This window comes from Triturus cristatus, chromosome 11 (genome assembly GCF_964204655.1).
Source record: "Triturus cristatus chromosome 11, aTriCri1.1, whole genome shotgun sequence".
Taxonomy (NCBI): Eukaryota; Metazoa; Chordata; class Amphibia; order Caudata; family Salamandridae; genus Triturus; species Triturus cristatus.
The window spans coordinates 390,212,199-390,230,331 of NC_140594.1; the positions used below are offsets into that span (position 1 = coordinate 390,212,199).

General features: G+C 47.2%; 1 protein-coding gene and 1 long non-coding RNA gene across 4 annotated transcripts in view; one reads left to right on the top strand and one right to left on the bottom strand.

The window, feature by feature from the left end:
• The window catches only part of POLM (DNA polymerase mu), a 342,155-nt gene that overhangs the window by 161,729 nt on the left and 162,293 nt on the right, over positions 1 to 18,133 (bottom strand). The gene's annotated exons all lie outside the window — the stretch shown is intronic.
• LOC146784253 (uncharacterized) lies at positions 13,910 to 15,200 on the top strand. The gene is made up of 3 exons (XR_014970783.1): positions 13,910 to 14,033; positions 14,730 to 14,844; positions 15,109 to 15,200. It is a non-coding gene; the product is annotated as an uncharacterized LOC146784253 (long non-coding RNA).

The window sequence follows — 18,133 nt, forward strand, 5'->3', positions numbered from 1 at the left end:
CGATGTGCATTTGAATTTCTTGTCCCCGGAGGCATCCTATGCTGTTAAACACTAATGGAAATTAATCGAGGATGTGATTGACAGTCTCCTGATGTATTCCGAAGGCAAATGTCACAATGCCGAGAGCTTCTGCCGCGCGGCACCCTAGAAGCATACCATGCCCCTCTTCCGTCACAAACACCTGGGCCTCTAGGGATTTCTGTCCATATGCAAGGGTGGTCTTAAACTTCCCTCTCATCACCAGTGGTCTTTCCTGCCCATATGCAAACTCTTTTATCTTGGCTGGACTCAGAGATGGGAGCGGGTGCATGGCCTCACAGGCTTCGACAGACATGATGTTGATCATCGCCCCGGTATCAACCACCGCTGTGGACAAGTGTTCGCCTACTTGTATCTGACATTGAGGTAACCGTCTTGTGCTTTGGGAAGCAGTGCCAATGGTGAAGACGGGATGACCGAGTGTTCTTCATTGTCATCTTCGTCCATATTACTGCTTTCTCTTTACCCTCTGTGATTGCGTTAGCTACGTTGCTCTGTGATTTTCCTTAACCAGACTCTCATGAAATGATTTAGTTTTCCACACCCTGAGCACCTTTTTCCTCTTGCCGGACGCTCCGAAGGCCGGGTCTGCTGCAGTATCCACAGGATAGCGTTCTCTGGGTTTTTCTCTGGTCTGGTGTTGCAGGAGCAGCCGGTGTGATAACATTCACTGGCTCCGTTTTGATGGGCTTCTGTAGCGCCGCTTCCATGTGCGATGCCAAGCTCTGTAAACTCGTTGATTCGGCCCAGTGTCAGGATATGGAGTAGTTTCTTTTCTGTAACTCCAGTTCTGTAGTAGGGGTATCTCTGTTATAGTCATAATCTAGTGAATAGTCCCGCCCATGTGCTTGGACCGCGGAGCAATAAAAAATAATCTCTAAAGGTGACAAATCATGCAGACCTGCATACACCTTTAAGAGAGAATTTAATTTAAAGACAGATAATGCAGCCTATACCCACAGGCTACACTGTCCAGTACTTCAACTAGAATTCCACTAACATCCACAAACAGCACTGCCTGTCCAGCTTTTCTCCACATAGGAAAAACCCTGCCTCTACCAGCAAAAGCCTCTGGAATGATAGAGAGGAAGGAGTGGACAGACAAGCCCCATAGGCTGCCATTATGTGGCTTAGAACAGGATACTGTGCCTTTAAGAAAACTTTCCAGATTTCCAGAACTTTCCCCAGTATCCCAGAATGCCCAGCAGGTCCCTTTTACTTTCAGTTCTTTTTGAAGGTGTAGCACGCCAGACCTGTAGCATTCTACATATGAATAATTATCTCTCCACCGGGGAGGAGGGCGGACGCTTATGACTATAACAGAGATACCCCTACTACAGAACTGGAGTTACAGAAAAGAAACTACTCCTTCTGTAGTAGGGGATCTCTGTGTATAGTCATAATCTAGTGAATAGAATGGCAAGCCCATCCCCACACAACAACAGCGGTGGAGAACAAACAAGACAAACCACTACTGTGCGAACAAATTTCGCAGCGAAGCCTGCCCAACCTGAGCATCTGCCCTGGCATCCGAGTCCAGACAGTAATGCGCAGCAAAGGTATGGACCGACTTCCAAGTGGCCGACTTGCAGATTTCCGCAATAGGAACATTACGCAGCAAAGCCGTCGTGGCAGCTTTGCCCCTGGTGGAATGAGCCTTAGGTTTGCCCCCTAAGGTCTTATTAGCCTTTTGATAACACAATTGTATGCAGGACACAATCCACCGAGAAATGGACTGCTTAGAGGTCGCAAGACCAGTCCTGACTGATCCATAATTAACAAACAATTGGTCAGACCTATGAATATCCTTGGTCTTATCCAGATAAAATTTCAACACCCTCCGAACATCCAGGGAATGGAGAGACCTTTCCGCTGGCGAAGAGGGATTCTGAAAGAACGTAGGTAAAGTTATGGACTGGTTGACATGAAAGTCCGAGATAACCTTAGGAAGAAATTTAGGGTGAGTACGCATCACAACCTTAGCAGCATGAAATACAGTATAAGGTTCTTGACAACATAATGCCTGAAGTTCACTCACCATGCGGGCCGATGTAATGGCCACTAGGAACGCCGCCTTCCAGGATAGGTGCTGCAATGAAGCCTTGTGAATGGGTTCAAAAGGCTCCTTCATCAGTCTGGACAGCACCACATTCAAGTCCCAGGAAGGCGAGGGAAGTCTGACGGGAGGAAACACTTTCTTCAAGCCTTCCAAAAAATCCTTGACCACAGGGATCTGAAAGAAGGAAGTCTGTGAAGGGCATTTCCTGTAAGCAGTCAAAGCAGCCAGATGAACCTTAATGGAATGGAAATTAAGGCCAGACTGCGCCAGATGTAAAAGGTACGGAAGGATGACATCTTCCTTACATGTCGTCGGATCAAAGTTCTTGGACTTACACCAGATACAGAACCTCTTCCACTTGTAGGCATAGGATGTCCTAGTGGAAGGTCGTTTAGAGTCCTTCAGTATGTCCATACAATCGTCTGGTAGATTCAGATGGCCATATTGCATTATCTCAGGAGCCATGCCGCCAAACTCAAAGACGAGAGGTTGGGGTGCACCATCCGCCCCCCGAACTTCGTGAGAAGGTCCGGCCTGCACGGCAACGGCATGTGAGGAAGGAGAGACCGGTGAAGTAGGTCCGTGAACCACCACTGCCTGGGCCATTCCGGGGCGATCAGGATCATCCGCGCCCTGGACTGGGACAGCTTGATGAGCACTGCCGGAATCAGGGGAATGGGTGGAAAAGCGTACAGAAAGCTGTTCGACCAATCGATCCATAGCGCATTCCCCAGCGTCCCCCGCTGGTAGTACCTGGATGCGAAGTCTCGGCATTTGCTGTTTTCGGCGGTGGCGAACAGATCTACGTCTGGAGTCCCCCACCTTGCGAAGACTTCTCCTAGTACTTCGTCGTTTATGACCCATTCGTGGTTTTCCTGAATCAGCCTGCTCAAGGCGTCCGCCTGAGCATTCTGCACCCCTGGCAGATGCGTGGCCGTAATCGTCAGTCCTCGGGCCAGCAGCCAGTGCCAGATCGCCTGCGCCTCCTGTGACAGAGTGCGCGATCTTGACCCCCCCCTGCTTGTTGAGGTAATACATCGTGGTTGTATTGTCTGTCTGTATCAGCAGCGAGTTGGTCTGGAAGGACGGAAGGAAGGCCTTCAGTGCCAGGAAGACAGATCTGAGTTCCAGGAAATTGATGTGGTACGTCGATTCCAAAGGAGACCACTTTCCTTGAATCTGCAAGTCCCCGGAATGCGCTCCCCAGCCCTGGAGAGACGCATCCGTCACGACACTCGTCGTGGGAATGTCCTTGTGGAAGGGAACCCCCTTGAGGAGGTTTTCCGCCGAACACCACCACTTCAGAGACTGAAGAGCATGCAGAGACAGTCGTACCTTGTCGTCCCAAGAGCCTGTCCTCTGATCCCACTGATCCTCCAAGCACTCCTGCAGTGGTCTCATGTGTAGCCGTGCGTGAGGCGTGAGGAAGATACAGGAGGCCATCGATCCCAGTAGAGAAGACACCTTCCTCACTGTCGTCGATGGAGCAGTCCTGAGGTCCTGAGCCTTCCGAAGGAGTGATAACCGTCTCTCCTCCGAAGGAGACACGCTTGCTGACCGCGTATCGATGGAGGCTCCCAGGTACTGTATGCACTGGACCGGAGTCGGGACCGATTTGGACATGTTGACGTGTAACCCCAGCTTGTGCAAGAGAGCGCACTTCCATCGGAAGTGATCTTGCGCTTCCGAGAAGGATGAAGCCTTGATCAGCCAATCGTCCAGATACGGGTAGACAAACACCTTGTTCCTTCGCAGATGTGCCGCCACCACCGCCATGCACTTCGAGAAGGTCCTGGGCGCAGACTTTAGCCCGAATGGCAGTACTGTGTATTGATAGTGATTGGCGCCGACTTGGAATCGCAGGAACTTCCTGTGCTACCGTGCTATGGGCACATGGAAGTACGCACCCTGTAGATCTATGGCACAGAGCCAGTCTCCCCATTGCAGCTGAGGGTAAATCTGTTGCAACGATAGCATGCGAAACTTCTCTCTGCGAATCCATTTGTTTGCCTGTCGCAAATCCAGAATGGGCCTGAACTCGTTCTTGTCCTTCTTGCGAATGAGGAAGAACCGAGAGTACAGACCTCTTCCCCTTTGAGACAGAGGTACCTCTTCTACCGCCTTTTTTCTCAACAAGATGTCTGCCTCCGCCTGGAGCTCTCTCAGCTGGTACTGAGAGCTGACCGGCGGAATCGTTGGAGGCGGGCTGATAAACCGAAGACTGTATCCATTGCAAACAATATTCAGCACCCACTTGTCCTGAGTAATTTTTCTCCACTCTGCCAGAAAAAGTTGAATGCTTCCCCCCACTGGAGTGGGTAACGGTTGAGGGTGAAGTAGCCGCTCTGGGCTGAGACCTGGCCGGGCCCTTGGTAGTGGAAGTCGCCTGCTGGCCTCCTCTACCCCTCTGGCATTTCTGGAAGGGCTTCCGGAACTGCTGCTGTTGGTGCTGCTGCTGTCCCGAACCCTGCCCACGCCCTCTGCCCGTAGACCCGAACCGCCTCTGGAACGGGCGCTTCTTCTTCTCGGCCTTCTCCAACCCGACGGCCGTCAGGGTTTCCGCCTCCGCCTTCATGCGGGCCATCTCATCATCCGCATGTTTTCCGAACAGGGTTTCCCCCGAGAAGGGCAGGTTGGCCACTCTGTGCTGCGCCTCTGGTTTGAGGGACGTCAGGCGCAGCCACGAATGCCGCCTCTGGTGGACGCCATGACAGTAGGCATGGGCGGCCAACAAGGAGACATCCGCCGCCGCGCCGATCACCTGATTAGAAACCAGCATGCCTTCGCGCACTGTTTCCAAGAAGTCCTCCTTCCTGTCCCGGGGCAGCAGGTCCGCATACTGCTGCAGGGACTCCCACAGGGCCCGGTCGTAACGCCCCAACAAAGCCCCTGCACTCGCCGCCTTCATGGTGGTGGCGGCGGTCCCACACACCTTCCTGCCCGCAGAATCCAGCCAGCGGCTTTCTTTGTCAGGCGGGACCGTCGATGAAGGAGCGGTCGCATGTTGTTTCCTCGCCGCCGTCACGATGACCGAATCCGGCTTCGGGTCCACCCTCAAAAAGGTAGGGTCCGACTCCGGGGCCCTATACTTTTTCATGAGCCTGGAGGGGGCGGCTTTCGTCACCGCGGGAGTGAGGAACAGCTCCAACGCGGGCTCCACCAGTCCTGGTACAAGAGGCAGTAGAGGGCGAGACAGATGTTTCTTATGAAGTGTCTCGAATATCACGGACGTCGTGGGTGTTGGAACCGTCACCGTGATACCCAACTTTGCTGCCCCTCTCAACAGCACCTCTTGGAAAGAGACCAAATCATCCACCGGAGACACCCTAGTCCCCGGCGAGTCCGACAGCGTCGGGGAAAAGTCTCTGGTCGAGGACCGCGTGTGCGACCTGGACCTGTGCCTCCTACGGCGTCGTCCTGAGTCCGACGATGACTGTCCATGGCTCCGTGATCTTCTCCTCCTGAGAGAGCGGGAGCGCGACCTCTTCGGCTTCGGTCTGCCCGCCGGTCTAGCCGGTCCCGGCGACCGCGGACGTCGCGGCTTCGGAGTCCCCTGCGGCGGAGTCGGGTACCTCGGAAGGGAAACCGACCGCGGGGGAACCACCGGCAGCCCCAACGGAGTGCGTGGTAACGACCGAGGTGGGGGCGGCGGAGGCAGTGGTGCTGGCAGCGGATGTGGAGGCGGTGGTGGCGGTGGCGGTGGTGGTGGCGGTGGTGTTGGCGGTGGTGGAGGAGTCGGAGGTGGTGGGGGAGGAGGCGGTGACGTAGGCATCCGAGGAGGCGTATACACCACAGAGTACACCGATCCCGATGACTCTCTCTTCCTCGACGTCGATCTTCGCCTCGACGTCGCCCTTCGCCTCGACGTCGCCCTTCGCCTCGACGGCTACCTTCACCTCGACGGCGATCTTCGCCTCGACGGCGATCTTCGTCTCGACGGCGATCTGCGCCTCGACGGCGATCTTCTCGACGTCGATCGTCTCTTCGACGGCGACGTCGACCGTCTCCTCTTCACCGACGGCAAACGGCGATCTCCCCTCGACGGCGAGCGCCGACGCCGGGTCCGATCTCGACGCCGACTGCTGGACGGCGACGTCGACGGCGTAGTCGCCGAAGATGCCGATGTAGTCGACGGCGGCCTGTTCAGGTCCCTCGACGTCGACCGTCGACGCCGCTTCTCCCCAGAGCCCTGGGGAGACGGCGAACAGATGGTAGTCATCCTCCTCGACGCCGCCGTCGACGCCCTCGACGTCGACGGGGAGTGGGGACGCTTACTGGTCTTCCTGCCCCTGGGGAGCCCCCCAGAGGCCTCAGTATGGGCCAAATCAGCCCCTCCAGCCTTCTTTCCTCCAGGACTTGAAGCCTGATCTTCATTCTGTCCCTCAGGGTCCTGGCTGAGAACGAGTGGCAGATATCACAGTCTTCAGGCACGTGGGACTGGGGAAGGCAACCTATACACACCTCCTGTGGATCTGTTTTAGCCTTTTTTCTACCACATTCCGGGCACTTGTCGAACAAGCCAGGCATGTTGACAGTACCAGCCACTAAGCACTTGAAAAAGTGACAAAAATTGACAAAAACTACAATAAACCCTTGAAAAGGGGAGAGCTCAATGCTCCAGGGTCCTCCTAGCAGGAGCCGGAAAAAAGAACTGAAAGTAAAAGGGACCTGCTGGGCATTCTGGGATACTGGGGAAAGTTCTGGAAATCTGGAAAGTTTTCTTAAAGGCACAGTATCCTGTTCTAAGCCACATAATGGCAGCCTATGGGGCTTGTCTGTCCACTCCTTCCTCTCTATCATTCCAGAGGCTTTTGCTGGTAGAGGCAGGGTTTTTTCCTATGTGGAGAAAAGCTGGGCAGGCAGTGCTGTTTGTGGATGTTGGTGGAATTCTAGTTGAAGTACTGGACAGTGTAGCCTGTGGGTATAGGCTGCATTATCTGTCTTTAAATTAAATTCTCTCTTAAAGGTGTATGCAGGTCTGCATGATTTGTCACCTTTAGAGATTATTTTTTATTGCTCCGGGGTCCACGCACATGGGCGGGACTATTCACTAGATTATGACTATACACAGAGATCCCCTACTACAGAACCGGTAGTGACTTACCGTCTCCTCCAGAATCCTCTCACGCAGATGCGCACCCTTGTATTATTTGCCCTCGTATTTCTCCTCTGTTATCATTGAACCCACAGGTACTGGCGAGTTCCTTGAGGCGGACATGAAATGCATCAATGGATTCCTCTGTCTGCTGCCTCGCCTGTCTGAACACAAACCTTATGTAGTCCTGGTTCACCATAGGTTCAAAATGACCTGTTAAAGCTGCTATCAATGTGAGGTGTGTCTTGGGCGCCGCTTTTGTGATTGTTTTCGATATTTTGTAAAGGCCTCTTCCCCCCAAATGGAGTAGCATGGCGCACTTCTGATCATTCGCTACTTTGGTAGCCTCAAAGAATAGCATGACCCTTTCCACCCATTCCTTCCACTTTGGGGCTTGCACTGACGGTGCATCTTCTACAATGAAGGGTTCCACTGCAGGGATATTCGACATAATGTCTCTTGTGAACGAGGGGTGGTGCACTGGTCACTCTCTTTACGTGTTGTGACCGTGGGGGTCCTGCTGCTTACATAGTCTTTCATTGCCTTTGCCCCCTCCTACTCTAGTGTATGCTTCGTATGGGTTATTGTCCTCGTTTACTTCCCTTATGAATGCTGCTCATACTATATCGTGGTGTGCCACATGTAGTTTTTACTCACACGGCTGGTGGTTTTCTCCTGGGACTGCACCCCTCGCTGACTTGCCTGCTCTTTCACACCGTCTCAGGCCCATGGCCCGTTTCCCTGTCCCACGCTGCTTGGTGTGGCCTCTTGCACTTGGGCTTGAAGTGCCATGCCTGCCCGCCGTGCACTTCCCTTCGACAGCGGCCTCTTCGCGCTCTTGCCGAGCCGTCCGGCGCCACGTGGTGTTGCACCGTGCCGACCAGGCGCAGTCGACACTGTCGATTTCCGCGGCACGAGCACCACGCACCCACACGTTGGGAGCGCAGCCGCCGAAGGATACCACCACGCCCTGAACCACCCTAGTCGCCAGTGTTGTATCGCCACTGGAAGGGGCGACACAAGGTAAGTGGTGCTCTCGAGGTGTGACGGGAAGCGGGCAATATAACTGGGGCTAGGCCTGAGTAGTGCGAATTGCAAATAGACACTCAGTACACCAATGTAACTTGTCACGTTGCTGCTCGGGCCCCTTCTCTGACTCCACGCCCGGCGACAGAGGTCTTTATTAACATGTCCCACATGACTTGGGATAAAACATACAACACTGTACAATGAGGCAAACACCTAGGCCAGAACACCCCCTGGAGTTTACTGAGGGATTGGCGTCCCTGACGTTGCGTCATCACAGGGTGAGACATTACACCCACGTCAGGCTCAAACCGGCTTCCTCAGTTAGAAAGTCAGCAGTTCTAGCCGTTAGGCCACAACCCTACCCACAAGAACGTAAGCATTTTCAATATTATATCCAACAAAGTCATAGTTGTTGCTTATTTATCTTATGCAATTTACAACCATTGACAAAGCCAATAGCACTGGCTTATTGTAGGTGTAATGTTACTTGTGTTCTATATCTGTATGCAATGACAGAAGCAGAAAAATACAAGTGAAGCAGCACACTGTACTAAGCACAGATTATTGGCTTTAGTGTTTTAGGCCACGCCCTTAATTACATCGGCTACGCCCCATGAGAGACCTCCCAGTTTTTTCATCCCACTTAAAGCCGTGCATGAGCAACAGTTACTTTACACAAGGACACATTCATTTTTTGGTAGGCACGGGCAGATTAAGTGATATGCCTAGAATCACAGGATGCTGAGCTGACGTTGAGGCTGGAACCTGATTCCCCAGCTCCAAAGTAATCAGGCCTGGCCGTGAGGCCACATCCTCTCCCCTAGTATGTTAAATGGAAACCAGTAAATTACTTCAAACGTGTATACTGCAATTTGTTTTGAAGAAGCGTCAAGCCAAAGAGTGAGAGAACAGAAATGATTACCTCTACCAAGTGGTCGAAGTGCATTAAAAAAAGTCTGGGAACTGTGATGCTGTTGTGGGCAAGGGGTCAGGGTGAATGAGCCAAGGGAAAGGGTCAAAGGCATGGCTAGAAAACAAAATATTCTGTAACTTTTTTCCTTCTTTCACCTTCAGGTACTTGCACATAAAATAATCAAACAACGGAACACAAAGACCTACCTACCCATATACCTAGGTCGAAACCTTATTCAAATTGTAAAACAGAACAATGGTCCTGTGGGTCACAGTTAAAACACAGCTCTATCACAGGAAAATCTGGAGGAGATGGGCGGATTACCACGGTATTCTGCTACCCCCACTCAACCCGCCAATGCCACTATCGAGGCGGAGCTACTGTCATATGGCTCGGGGAGATAGTAGAGGACTCACATCATGAGTCGATAAGACATCATGGGTTTCATTACTGACCAGGGGTCAGGGGGGTGGTGTTCTTTCTGTGCATGTTTTGTGGGGATCTGTTACACTGGGATCATTGGGGCCTGCTGTATTGTTGATGATACATTTATGCGACGGCCTTCCAGGCCTGGATGTGCTCAAAACTTCAATAACCTTTGTTTTAAAAAAACACAGCTCTATCACACCAATGTACCAGATCCACAGTGGGTATGATAGTAAGTCACTAAATGAGACACTGGGCTCAAAACATAATTGTTGGATTCAGTAAAAGAAAGAGATAACACAGAAATAACTTGGGAGACTTTATTTGCATCTGACACTTAAGAGGCGCCCATAACCAAGTCCTTGCACGTCTGGAGCAGCGGTCAGAACGAAGATTTTGACTGCAACTCCCAACAAGCAAGAACCTGGAGCGTGGCAACCATTGAAAGAATGCTTTCAATAAGGAGCTATAGAGGGTAATAATGTGCCAGAACGCCCACCACTCAACATCTATACATCTTTGAAATTGCAGTACCAAGACCAAGTGGTGTATTACGTGGATCTTGGTTGTGGTTTTTAACGTGAGCTTTCAAGCGCTCGGTATACATGAGTGATATTTTTTTACTCTAATGAGGCTGCTTGAGATACAGTTGACTATTGTGTTCTATTGATATGGTGTCATTTTCCAGTATACACCAGAGACATCATATACGATGTATGGTTTCTTTCCACAGACTAAACACTTAGCAACAAAAGTGCTATTTGAAGGGATAAAAAGTATACAACATACATCCCTACGACGTGGTGGGAGCTGGTATGTGGTCCCATAGCTTCTACTAGGTAACTATTGTGAATAAAGGACTAATGGCCAATTTTCAGCTAATTGGCCGTGGTCTACTATTTTAATTTATACCTGTACTGAAGCGAGCCTGTTTCTTTGGTGGTATTTTCTCTAAATAAAACTTTTCTCTTTGTGTGTCTGTCAGTCACTGTCTTTTGATGTCAGATGTCCAGGGAGGTGATTGCTGACCTCTGGTGCCCTGATGAAATTGCCATAAAATAATTGGCAATGAAACATGTTGGCCGTCATTAAAGTGGTTTACAACATGCTGTGTTTTTAACCTGGTGCAGACTCACAGTTCGGAATAAAAGTGACCAGTCTTTGTGAGTTTAGTCCATTTTTAAATAGAGACTTCTTAAGTCTCATTGTATTCACGAGGTCTTTATCTTTTTCACTTCCTTTTCTACTGGACACATCACTTTTCTTTTGAGAAAGTTATCGATGATGATACAAACGTGGGCAAGCTGGTGAGAACCTACCAGTAGCTCCTCTGGTGGTGCGCACGTGAGATACTTTCTCTTTTCTTCACACATTTTTTAGCACATAAACACTTGAAGCTGGGGTTTATGTGTTGATTTGAGTGTACTGACTGACCACGTTTTTTTCTCCTTCTCTTTAACTGTTTTAAAATTAGTGGGCACATATGATTTGGCCATATTGTGCTATAAGATAGCTGGCTGCGGATTTAGATAAGAATATCTTTCCTCACTATAATCCTATATATATATATAAAAAATTGAGAAAGTGCCTGTATGTGCCAGACTTTTGTTGTATGAACCATTGAAATAAAACAACTCTTACAACTACTTCTGGCACATGGCCAGCACGAGATTGCACAGCAAACTCATATGTACACATCACCCTTACCCTTATACAAATAAACAAAATAAACATACAAAAAAACAAATGTACTCAAGAATATTTACATATACAATTTAAGTGTATATATTTCACTGCATTTAAAGTTAACATTTTACAGGTATAGCAACATTATGACAAATCCTTCTAAAAGAGGTTTGTGCAGCATTGTTATCTACTTGAGGATCCACACCTGTAGGGTCTGAGACTGAAGTAGACTCAGCTTCAGAACCAGAACTCCACAAAGGATCATCATTTGTGCTGGAAATTGTTGCCTCTATCGCAAAACAACTAGAAGTACTAGAGCCACCCTTGGAGCTAGAGGTTGAAGGCATATATTCAATGTCAACATTGAAGCAACTTGCATTGTCTGTGTGATTAGCATACCTTTCAAAACCTTTCTCTTTATAGTTTCTTGAATTTTCCTTGCCTATCCTAATGACATTTTAACCAGGTTCCTTCTGCTCCACCGCCCTTTATCCTCTTAACAGTATGGCACATTTGGATACTTTGGAAATCCTGAAGGGAAGGGTACATTTGGATTGTCCTTTTTTTACTCACTTGTGGTTTTATAATCACCCAATCTGAGATCTTAAAATCAATATCCTTGGTATAATGTTTGCTGAAAAAATAACATTCCATGACATCCGGTTTCTCTTTTTACAATTTCCTTGATACCTGCATTGTCGTCTGATACGAAAAGCTCCTTGACCCAATCCGGGCATAATGCTTACCTGGGTAACCTTTTACGCAATAGTTTGAAATGGGATAACCCTATAACACTATGGGTATGATTATGATGTTGGGCGGAAAGCCTCCGACAAACTGTTAGAGGTTTTACGCCTGACATCGTAGGTTTCAGTCCGACCGCTGTATGAGGGTGACAGCGGTCGAAGTGAAACCTGCGGGGGGATTCCAATGCGCTTCAGATGGGCTCAAGGAGCCCGTCACAGAGCATCGGAAGCCACCATAATCCCCTAATGATGGAGGAGCCAGGCTCAGCTCCGCCATAGGGATTATGATGGCACTTTCCAACAGCCTTTTCATGTTGGCCTTTCCGGCCTGGTAAGGCTGTCGGAAAGTGTCTTCGGGAGCCCCTAGCAGAGCACCCTTGCCTCCTGGCCCCCCGCTATGGGGCCTGGAGGCCCCTATGGTACCCCCGCTAAACCTCCCTGCACCTTGTTGCGCCTGCCACACGGTGCAGGGATGTTTAAAAACATCCATTTTACAATGGCAGTTTGTGCTGCAGACCTTTTCCACCTGCTGCACAAGCTGCCATTATAAAATGGATATTTCCAACTTCCCTATCTTAAAAATGAGGTTGACACCACCGACCTAAGGTCGGGCTGTTCCAGACCGCTACGGTGTCGGGCAGACATAAGTCCGCCTGACATCATAATGAGCCCCAAAGTTACTACGTTACCCAGGAACACCAAATAGTTCAGTGACTTCCTTCTCAAAAATGTCTCCAAATTAACCAGAAAGGACAAAGCTGTTTGCGCCACTTCCTTCAAAAATGTGTTAACTCGCTCAACAAGATCATTGTAGATTCGTCTGAGCAGATAAAGTGTGTACCATTGTCAGTAACGATCTCTGGGAGGTCCTTCGATTTCAAAGATCTTTGCTAGAGAATAAATCACTGTTTTGGTATCAGGAGTCGATACGGAATCAAAATAGTACCACTTTGAAAAAAAGTCAACCAACACAATCATATATGTCATGTGACAGGGGGGTAGATCAAATGGGCAAGCACAATCCAGTGATATTTTCTCCCATGGACCCTCAAGAACAGCATGTACCTTGGTCTCCAAAGTCTTCCAGTGTTTGTCAGAAACTAAACACGTCACATTCAGCTATCTACTTGTTAACCTGAGCATCCAGACCTGGCAACCAATAAAATTGTTTGATATTACATGTGGTCTCAGAAACCCCTAAATTCCCTTCTTGGGCGATGTCAAACAACAACTTTATAAGGGTTACCAATGGAATCAAGAGGTCATGTCTGATTGTGATTGTATATGGTAGACTTCTTCTATTATTTGGTTCTTTGTTCCCTTGACTATTATGTGCCAAAACTGTTTGCTGCACTCCAAAGATCTCTCCACAGGGCCTCTTCCCATTTTCTCTTAGCCGCAGTTTGCGCTGATCTATGTTTTTTCCTATTTACAGCCACAAAATTCCTGTGGTCATTTTTTGTGGCAGGCATTAGCTCGGCTCTGCATACCTTACAGTGTTCATCATACCATTCACTTTGGTATCACTAATCATCTCACTCCTTTTCTCCTTGTGAACTTGTTTTTTAGATTTTTTCACATAGACTGCTAAATATCTCAATTAGATTTTGGGCTTCATGCTTTTTAAAGTCGTGTAGCGATTGCACTACCACAGTATAAATATGTGCCATACCAGCTATGTTTCCCTTGATCATGAACCACTTAACCCTTCTTCTGTTGTTACTAAGGACTATACAGTCAAGTTTATATCCCTCTATTTATGCAAATAAAGTCAACTTGCATTGTTCTAAGTCCGGAAAGAACTGGCATTGAAAGTAGTAAGAAATAATGGTTTGAAAGCACAACGTTGTCGACATCAATAAAGTTAGCTTTTAATGTTTCTGCTTCCAAAAGTATATCAGACTACTAAAAGGGCCGCGGAATACGTCATCATAAGTGGCGGCGCCGTTGTAGAGTATAAAAGGAGAAGTGACAATGGCGGGCGGTTTTCCTGAAAGTGAACTGAACCCCCGATAGCAGAAACGTTCCTTCAAATATAAGGTAAGGAGAGGACGCAATGCATAAATAGTTGGTGGGTGGTCTTTAAGTTTCTTGATTTAGTAAAGGTAATTGTGAACTTGAGTCCGAGCTTTGGGAAAAGGACTTTATGTCGTAAGGCGGGTGATAAAAATAGAAACAGAATCCATCTACGTAAGATTGTGGCGCTACCGAATTACCAAGCGCGCGTTGGAAAAATACTAAAAAACTTTCAACGTGGGACGCATAATATGAGTTCCGAGACAGGAACGGCGAATAGTAAAATATCGGAAGTATATTAAGAAATTGGAGGCTTGTAAATATAACATAACATGAGAGTTTTCATCCAAATTTATTTTCTCTGACATCTGCAATAGTGTCCATTCGGAAAAACACATAGTATTCCGAATAGACAACTCGAAGAGACCATGTGTGCATTAATTTGTAGGAGCACTCTTGTTTTAGGAGAGCAAATTATAGAATGGTACGGATTAGGAAAGGCTTAGATGGTAAATTTGAAAGCAGCGCATTTAAGTACATAAGGTACTACAAGAATCTCTATCGATCTACATAACTACACAGAGCGGTCCATTATGGACTTCACATGATTACTCAATTAATGCAAAAAGAATGTAAAGCAGCGCATAGGCATTGTTAAAATTTTAAAAAATAGCGATAACTGAAAGTATCCTTTTGGCTTTTGTTCCAATTTAAACCCAGGAATGTACACCTGACCAAATTGACAAAAGGCGGCTGTACATCCAAGAAGGGATACCGAGAAGGCTCACACACTTGAGCTTAATAAGAAAAGGACAAGGATCCATTTTAATATAGGGTAAGTGACTCAATATGGGAGATGTACAAAGAAAAAGTATAAGCATAATAATAAAAAAAAGAATTTAAATTATTTTTTTTCTAATCAAATATATAAATTTAAACACAGGGTTAATGAAGAACATACCCACTAATTGCTTCACTAGAGGCACAAGAAAAGGAGTATGTGCAGTCTCATTAAGTATGGAGTTATAGTAACTGTCTGCAGTTAATACCATAAGCGATAGACATCTCCGCAAAGTATAATTCATGGTATTGCCAACAGGTGAAATTTCTCCAGATTCCCTGCTTTGACGGAGGTTTTCAGACGGATAAGTAAGAAAAACCCACTGTCCTACTTTACACTTCATAGCGATTCCAACCAAGGGTAAGCGATGGTTTGGATAGATATTTATTTGGTAAAGGCCCTTTATGTAAAAATTGAGTATTATGGACACTCAGAAGTAAAAGCTCTTAAAGTGGTCCCATAGTATGCAAAATAAGTATATAATTGAGATTACTAGTTTTTGCTTTGTGGTAGTGTTATGAGTTTGAGTATGCATTGAACCAAAGAAATTATAGGTTGTGCGCACACGTAATGCTTTGCATCTAACTGTATGTGTTGGTTATTTATTTTTAGATATATTGGTCTGGTTTTAAAGAAAAATATCTTGTTTTATATTGTGAGTCCTGAAGAAGGTGTTTACAAACCACAAGATACACCGAAACGCACAGACAAAAGGACATAAAAAAATTTGGATTGTTTTTAACATATTTAGATGTTTTTTAAGATTGTAGTAGAATACATTGTATATGAATTGTATGGATTGTGTCAATAATTGCTGAAAGAAGCATCAGAATATAAAAACACACTACATAAGTTGCTGAATAGCTGTAATTGTTTCGAAAATGAATATGTATAAGGAGGTGTAATTAATGTGTTTTTATGGTAAATATTACTTTTTATTTGATATGGATGCAAATAATAAAATGACAAGAACATAAGGTTTGTTTACGTTGTTCTACTTTGTTTAAAATTAAGTGTTTTCTTTTGGTTCAGTGTAAACTGATTGCAATCTAAATATTAGAGAAATAGACAACGACACAAAAGGGAATTTTTAATCTTTAACTGTGTTATGTAACCCTGTCCCTTTTAGTCTAACCTCGGTAACTCTCTTTTTTTGGATAATAACATCTGAATCATTACACAGTGGCGCTACGCCAGATGTACCCAACCCCGCAACAGCACCTACTCTGGCTGCACAACCCCCTTCGTTGCCCGTCGAATTTGGCAACTGCATCAGCAATTTCTCAGTAGGAAGCTTATTCTTTTTTAAAATGTCTGGCACCCTACTGCTGAGTTTGGGATGCTTTGGTGACTTTTGGCTTCTGAGCAAGTACTCAACCTCTTCTATTAAAACATCAATATCGTCTGCCACACAATTTTTGCTGCACTAGCCCCCAAATAATTTTTTGCACCTTAGGCTCCCCATGGTGGCTCTCTTTCGCCTTTCTCTTGCCCATCATAAACCGTCACTTTACCCAATAGAATTCGTGTCTTAGAAAATAGTCTAGACAAGACAATTGTCCGAGGTTTAGCACTGCTGGGCAGGAATAATGATGGAGATGTGGCCCTGCCCGGCCTCTTCCTGTCTCAGGGCCCATTTTGACCTTGTCTTGCCCTGGATGCACCCCGCGCTTCAAGACTGCTCCAACGCTTTAGAGCGCGTCAAACCACTAATGGCCCCTCCTCACAGCCCCTGTGCAGGCTGGAGGTCAGAGTCCCACCGCAGCTCCAGGGCAACAATTTAGTAGGGGGCAAATGCGGGTTTGGGAAACCACTGATTACAACACCCGCATTGCGGGTCTGCTCCTGGTCCCTCCTCACTGATAACTCCCTTACAATACCACTCAATAACAATACATGTGGTCATCAGGAAGCTTCAGGTGATTCCATAAATCAAAGCCAATACCAGCTTCCAAACAACCTTTACATGTGCAGATTAATCAATAGTGCACATTTATGTTTCTTTCTGGCAAGCAGGCACCATGGCAAGAAGGCTTATTTAGCTGTCTGCCTCTTCATTGGTTTCACACCACAGGAAACCCTCTGCCTTACACTTTAGCTGAAGCATATCAACTCTCAGAATTAACAAAAAGTAGGAGAACAGTTTTTCCAAAACTAAAAATGTAGGTGTGTGTCATGCTCATCAGATACCTCCCACTTCGACCACTGCCTCTACCTCCTTCCTCCCACTCATGTCATAAGGTGTCCCCACCTCCCTGGACAGAAAGAAACACAGGAAAATTCAAAGTAAGCCCTACCCACCCTCCTGGGTGCTGTATAGATGGTAACTTACCCAGAATCCTCCTGTTATTTCTTTTTGCCCTCATTTTCATACAAGTTGTTACCGCTCGGGTCGGTGTCGGTATGTGACTTCCCTGAGGTTGTTTCTCCTGGGAGAGCCGGTCCCCAAGGATCAGGTCAGCAGGTATGGGCCTTGGTCTCTCTCTCTCTCTCTCTCTCTCTCTCTCTATCTATCTGTCTCCCAGTCTTAAAATTTTGGGGAACTCCTTTCGGCTTCTGATATCTCATCAGATAGGGAAGAGTCTTCTCTTCCTCCTGATCTTAAGGGGAAGTACATTTTAAAAGAGGCATCAAGATATCTTCTCCCATGTCAGAGAAAATATGGGTTTTCCTTCATAAGACAAGCCTTCCTCTTCTGAAGATCCTCTGCGTCCCAACTTCTGGAAACCACTTAGTTTGCTACTTCCAATCCACCATTTGTTTACAGGTCGTTCAGAATGAGTGGAGGGACTCTGAGAACATTTCTCTTGCCCAGTTCATGTCTAAATTATACCCAGTTGAGGCGATACAAACAAAGTAATTGGACGTCGTACATGTGGATTCAGTGATTGTCAGTATGGTTGGCAGATCCTCCAGAGGAAAGTATCTTAAAGGATCCAGCAGACAAAAAGGTGGCCGCTTTCTTAAATTAAAGTTTTTGCACGATCCCATTTGACTCAGAGTGTGAATCCTCATTGATAAATGATGCAATCAAGATGGCTGAGTAAATACCTTTCATCCAAGAATCGACCGTTATTCTCTCCTTAGACCCCCAAATGGCGTTTGATATGGTGGAGTGGCCCTTTCTCTTCGCGGTCCTGCACCATTTTGGTTTTGGCCCCAAATGTTGTGCCTGGGTGCACTTGCTGTACTCCAAACCTTTGGCTCACGTAACAGCAAACGGCCACATACCGGAGGATTTCCCGCTGGGGCGCGGAACACGTCAAGGATATCCCCTCTCACT